General features: G+C 37.8%; 1 protein-coding gene across 3 annotated transcripts in view; it reads left to right on the forward strand.

Moving 5' to 3' along the window:
• The first annotated feature begins 47 nt into the window (after positions 1–47).
• Positions 48–5,993, forward strand: part of CDC14A (cell division cycle 14A) — a 52,810-nt gene continuing 46,864 nt past the window's right edge. For 2 of the 3 annotated variants that reach the window (XM_017729768.1, XM_017729767.1), the window contains exon 1: positions 76–158. The gene's annotated coding sequence lies outside the window, so the exon portion shown is untranslated. Of the gene's footprint in view, positions 159–5,993 lie in introns of all 3 variants that reach the window. The other variant, XM_008630236.2, reaches the window with a different exon arrangement.

Raw genomic sequence — 5,993 nt, forward strand, 5'->3', positions numbered from 1 at the left:
GGCGTGCCCCGGGGCGGTGGCCGGCTGCCTTCCCTGTCCCACGCCGTTCCTCTAATCTGTCTTTCAGATCGGTTGTACTTCGCTACTTTACGAAATAAACCGAAAAGTACTGTAAATACCCACTACTTCTGTACCGATGAGGAACTGGTCTATGAAAAGTAAGTGTTGTGGTTTGCATATTCAAAGTAATCACCTGAGAGTCTCCCCAGCACACTTTGATATATATTCTATAGAATATTTTTGCCCCATTAAGTTACTTGCATAGAATATGAGCGTGAAGTTTGTCCGAATGTATTTATTTATTAGCTGAAACTAGGTTAATAAGGTGACTCTTTAAAGAAAGACCCACAAAAACAGCTGCAAGGCCAGTTTAATGGCTTAAATTGTGGGTGAGCTAGAACAAGGATATCTGAGCCTTGTAGGATGTGTTTAAAACATGGAGGTCTATTAGGACTAATTGCACTTTATTGAATGTTGTCTTAAATAGAAGACTTATTTGGTATGAATAGATAAACAGTAGTTTGTTTTATATTTCCTGTATTTTCCGGTATAGAGAGTATGGAGTTTACAGAATCATAAGAATGCAATGCTTAAATGTGCTCTTGAAGAGCATCTGCAACTTTTTTTATAACTCTGGTTTTATTAGAGGGTTTTGAGATACAAAAGCCATCAGGAAGTGCTATCTTTAGAACAGCAGAAAAAGTCTTTTATGTGAAGTAAAAGGCTCATGTGTTTGTAAGACACTGACTGCACATAGAAGGTAAAAAGAAAAAGTGATTATAGTTGTGAATACTATTAAAAGACATAAAAAAATTAAATAATCACTCTATGCTGTGGCTAAAAAGTTGGTACTCTGCACTACATTCCCAGATCAACTGTTTCCCGTGTGATGATATGTGTCTATCTGCTTGACACGGGGTTTGCTGCAGCAGAAGTGAAACAAAAAGTGTGTTCCTATTTTAAGTGTAACTTGCTTTCCATATGTTTTGAAGCAATTTTGAGCATGAGCCATTCTTACCTCCTTTCTCCAGTGACCAGTACTGCTTCTGTGAAGATGTAAACCAATATTCCTTAGTTTTTAGCTTACTTTCTGTGCACAGCTTGTAGTTTCAGGGTATCTTTTCTACACGTTTTTGAGTCTTTCTGATGTTAAGCTGTGTGTCATCTACTGGAGTTCCCAATGGTTCATTCTGAAAGTTGACTTTTGTAATGGGCTGCTTGGGTTGGGAGTAAGTTCCTTAATGATCATTAAGGAATTTTGATTGGAAGGGACCTTGGGAGTATCCTAAGGGAGGGTTGACCTAATATTAAAGGCAGAATTCAGCTGGGGAAGGTCCTGAGTAGTTTGTGTTGTATGAAAGTGTTCCACTTTCTTTAAGAAAGGAAACTTGTATCTCTTCTCGACTTCTGTATTATGTTTTAATTCTTAATGTGCTTTTAGGAAGTGTGAAGGAATCTTATGTGGCATTTGATCTTGTGGGTAGGAAGGGGGAGCAGTTCTGTACTGTTAGTTACAGATGACTGTACTAACCAAGGCCTGTAACTGAAGTATTTTGTGTGAGGATAGTGTCATATTAAAAAAAAAAAAAAGAAGTACTGAGAAATTTGAAGGGGGAGGAAAGTAATTTTCTTTAGCATGTAAAGGAAAATCTGTAGGTATGTTCCTTAACCCAGTGTTAACTACGTATGAGGGTGTAACCTGATGCCAGATATAGTTACCAGGTAATGGAAAGAAGCAAAGTTTCCTTTATCTTGTAAGGCACATCTAAAGACTTTGAACACGTAACTCCTGGTGTATGTTCTGAATTGATGGTTCCTAATCTGTTTGGCCCCTTTTAAAGTTGTTGTCCTGTATCTGATACCATAAAGATACTCTCCCTTTTGTGCTCATAAAATGCTAAAATGTGATATGAGGTAGAAAATAAGTGACAGTTACCAGGTGGTACCAAGGACTTGTGTAATAACCTTTTACATATCATTGCTAACCTTTCCCCTGGTATTTGTACTGCAGCACCCATCCCTATCAGTGTATGCCATATTTGGTAATAAACCCATGCCTGGTTTTATTTTTTTTCTTTTTTGCCCTCTCATATCCAAGGAAGTTTATATGGTTTCGGGGAAGTAAAGGCAGGTGTCAGTAGAGTTACCATTTTAATGTATATTTTTAATATATTTCTGAATTTGGAAATCTAGAGGTAAATTGGGGAATAGAATGCAAGACTCAGTTCTTGGGGAAGTACTAATTTTTCTATAGCTTCCCTTATGCTCATCAACAAGCTTGACATCAGTCTATTGTCTTTCCCAGGCTGCACACGAAGTGGGGGGCCTGACAATAGGGCTCGTCTGTAAGTAGTAGTAGGGCATAACTTTAGTACAATAGATCAGATGGTCTCCTCACTTCCTCAGAAATGCAGTCTTCTTTCTGAGAAAGTGATTAGAAGTATTTGTTGCATGATAGCAAAATAAATATTTGGAAGTGAGTTTTGAAGTGCTGTAGCTCAGAACAGTGGTTTGCAGAGTCTTCATGGAAATGTCAGAATTCCACAGCCACTTTCGCTTTTTAATCAAATGAGTTGTTCAGAGAGTTCCAAGGAGGAGGATAGGAGATGTCTACTCAGGCATTAAATCCTGAGCACCTGGGAGGTATGTAAGTAATTACATTCATACAATTGTTTATTGACTTAACTTTGCTTAGATGCATCTTCATAGTGACAAGACAAAGATACTTCATTGTGCTTGGAAGTAAACTGCTTTTCTTTCAGCTCTTATTCTGTTTAAATTGCTTTTCTTCGGGCTCCTATTCTGTTAGCTTGTTACAGAATTTTATTTAGCTGACTTTACAGAGGTGTCAGTTTGCTTCACGAAGCAGTATCTGATCTGAAAACCTCATGAATATGTAGGTTTGGAGTTGCCTGATTACAAAGAGCCTGCTACTGGATCACAGAGTACTTAAAAACTCGCTGCCTTGCTTCCCTTTTTTTTCCCCCCCACTCTTGAAGAGACATAAGGAAGCAATTTTGTACATTAGTACTATACCCCTTTTATTAAACAAAACGGCTGTAGTGCTAGATTTGATGGTTTGGGAAGTTTGGGGTTGACTTGCTCCTGTAGCTTGTCATGTGATTTATCACTAAATTATACACAAAGTATGGTTATGTAATCTTGAGCACTTTAGCCTTCAGTTCTCTCTTGAAGTTTTTAACCATTCTAATGACTTCATAACACTGTCTAACTTAAACATTCACACTTTAAAAAGATAATAAAGACATTCTTAAAACCATTTAAGCCTATCTCAAATGCTAGCTGACTAGGAACTTGCTAGTAGAACTGTCACTATTTCAGTTAAATGTGCTGCAATTTAACCTTGAACCTATTATGCCAGGGAAATGGTATGCAAATGCCTCTGTTAAGAGAACAGGAAACCTGAATGGAATGATACAATTCTGAAATATCTTCTTTGATGGTTCTGTTTCTGTAAGATTTTCTCTGAGTCTTTCTAAAACTCTCTTGAGGTTCCTCCTGAGGAAGTGCACTTCTTCTTATAAGGGAACACAGTCTTTCAGGATTGTGTAGTACAGGTAACTATTACTTCAGAAAAATGGAGTTGATGAGAAACAATCCATCTTGATGAAGATTGTCATTTGGCAAATAGACAAACCTTGCCTTGGCAAGAGCTCAATTAATGAGTTAGGCACTAGTAAGAAGCTTTTTATTCTCTAAGAATAGCGTCTTTCACATTTCACCTTCCAGTAAGCAGATCTGGGTTGAGAATACTACACTTGACTGGTTAACTTGGCTTTCACATAGTTTATCAAAGCAACTTTTAATGTCTTTTTTATTTCTGAGAAGTTTTCTCAAGCAAAATCAGAATTAAATAACGTAAAATGGAAATCTCTTACTGATGAATTATAATGGCAGCCTTCATAAATCATACTGCTTTTATTCAGTCATTTGTTCTGACTTTGGATCTCTTGTATAAACAGTTTTTGCAGATCTAATCTCTGACATTGTGTAAACAGCTGTAGAAGTAGTAAATATGATAGTCTCTGTATATCGTGCTTTACACTAAAACTTTCTTTCAAGCTACGGTATGCTACTTGCCCATTTCACAGCAGTCTTCATGATAGCTACTTCAGTTATGTAGCAACAGAGCAAGACTCAAGTGCTTAGCTGCAGCAATATTAAATGAGTACTGTTTCTTCTACTGCATGTGTATATGCAAAGAAGCAGTTTATCTTTCCTGTGAGAAGAGTAAGGGTTAGCCTATCGGGTTTTGCTTTGGTTAAATGCTGCTTTTCTGTGCCTCTCCAGTAACAGTACTTGCATAGGAAACCTGAACTTCTCCATCTTTCTGTGGCTTAAATCATTTGAAAGGAAAAAGAAAACTTAGCATTGTTACAACAGTCAGAGCTGTCACTTCACACAGAAAACAGGGAATTCCTTGTTTGCATCAGTAATTTTGAAGATTTGACCTTGACTATTGGATGACCAAGATAGCTTAGTAAGATGAAGTCCAAAATTAAAAAAAGGGAATTTCCTTAATTTTGTACCTATACGTTGCTTTACCATTTCTGTCTTTGCTTTTTATAAGTAAAATATAAAATGCATTTGCCAGTAGTACTGAGGAGTTTTTTCTTTTGTTTGCAGTAAAAGGGTACCAGGATAAAACAGCAGCTTTCTAAGCTCCAGTTTTATATTGGATGGGAATGTAGCTTGTTTAGGAAACTGCTTAGGTGCATCTTGGCCTCTGCTAAGATGACTTTTTTTCCAAAGAGACTAGGCTTCTGACATGACCTGAAGGTTCTTCTATAGGGAAACTTTCTATGGGAGAACCTCTTCATTGATATTTTGGTTTTGATATCAAGGAGCATTGGATTAAAAAATCACGTATCTGGAATAAGTATTTAATTATGTGTAATTTAGATCTGTGAGTTGTTGGGTTTTGAAGAATCAGGATCTTGAGGAGGATTTGGAACTTCCAAGAGGAAATGGACTTAATACCTGGGCTTTTTTGCATAATCCAGGGCCTCTGCATTATTTTTACCTTTAGATATTTCCACGGTTATGTTTGCTGTATCATCCTTTGTCTGTTCAGAAGCGTGCAATCCCTAAGTAGCATTAAGCATCAGGGATTTTGTCTCGGCCCGATTAAGAAAGCTCCTAACAATTCACGTGTTATTGGAATCCGTGGACTAGAGGAGGAAAACAGTGGCCACCTTTTTTCATGTGCTTGAGAAGTGGGGAGGAGAAACACAGTCCAGGAAACTGGAGCTGGAGAAAAAAGCCTGAATTGGTAAGATTTCCCAACCAGCAGTTAGGTTGTAATGAGTGTGCAGACTGATCCTCTCTCACCCAGAGACTTTGTTGCATGTGAGATGTGCTCATCTTGTGGTTTGAAGCAAGTAGCTGTACTAATCAGTTGGCCACTTCTGCAACACCTGGCTCTTGTATTGTTGAGTGGCCAGGCTCAGAACCGATGCAGCAAGGCCTTTAGAGGGTAGTAACCTGAATGTTCCTGCATAGAGAAGAGGGAGGGAGGAGCAAGAAGGATGAATCACTATAAGAGAAACAATCTCATTGCTTAATTTTAATAGGAAGCTGGACATTTATAAAATGCTGAAAAATTTGAGAAGTTTTGCAGTTATTTCACCGGTTTCTTAGGTTTTAGCTTTTGACTTAAGTAATTGCAAGCTTGGTAGGGGCTCCTGTTTTGGCAGGAAAGTGGCTTTATATGATGGCAAGCCTTCAGTAAGGCAAACATTATACTTTAAGGAGTCCTTGTGCTATAGTTCAGGGATATGTACTCCAGAAAATGATTGCAGTTATTAAATGATGCCTCTGTTTTCAAGTTACCAAACCAATGACTGAATAAGGTGGCAAGCAAGAAACCTCATGCCCTGATTGGAAGTGAATGGCAGTACAAAAATAATGCTCTGTAGGGGAAAAGGACCAGGCATGTGGAGTAAAGGATAAGTAATGCATTTTATCTTTGA

The sequence above is a fragment of the Corvus brachyrhynchos genome, unplaced genomic scaffold (assembly GCF_000691975.1).
Source record: "Corvus brachyrhynchos isolate BGI_N302 unplaced genomic scaffold, ASM69197v1 scaffold101, whole genome shotgun sequence".
NCBI classification, from domain to species: domain Eukaryota; kingdom Metazoa; phylum Chordata; class Aves; order Passeriformes; family Corvidae; genus Corvus; species Corvus brachyrhynchos.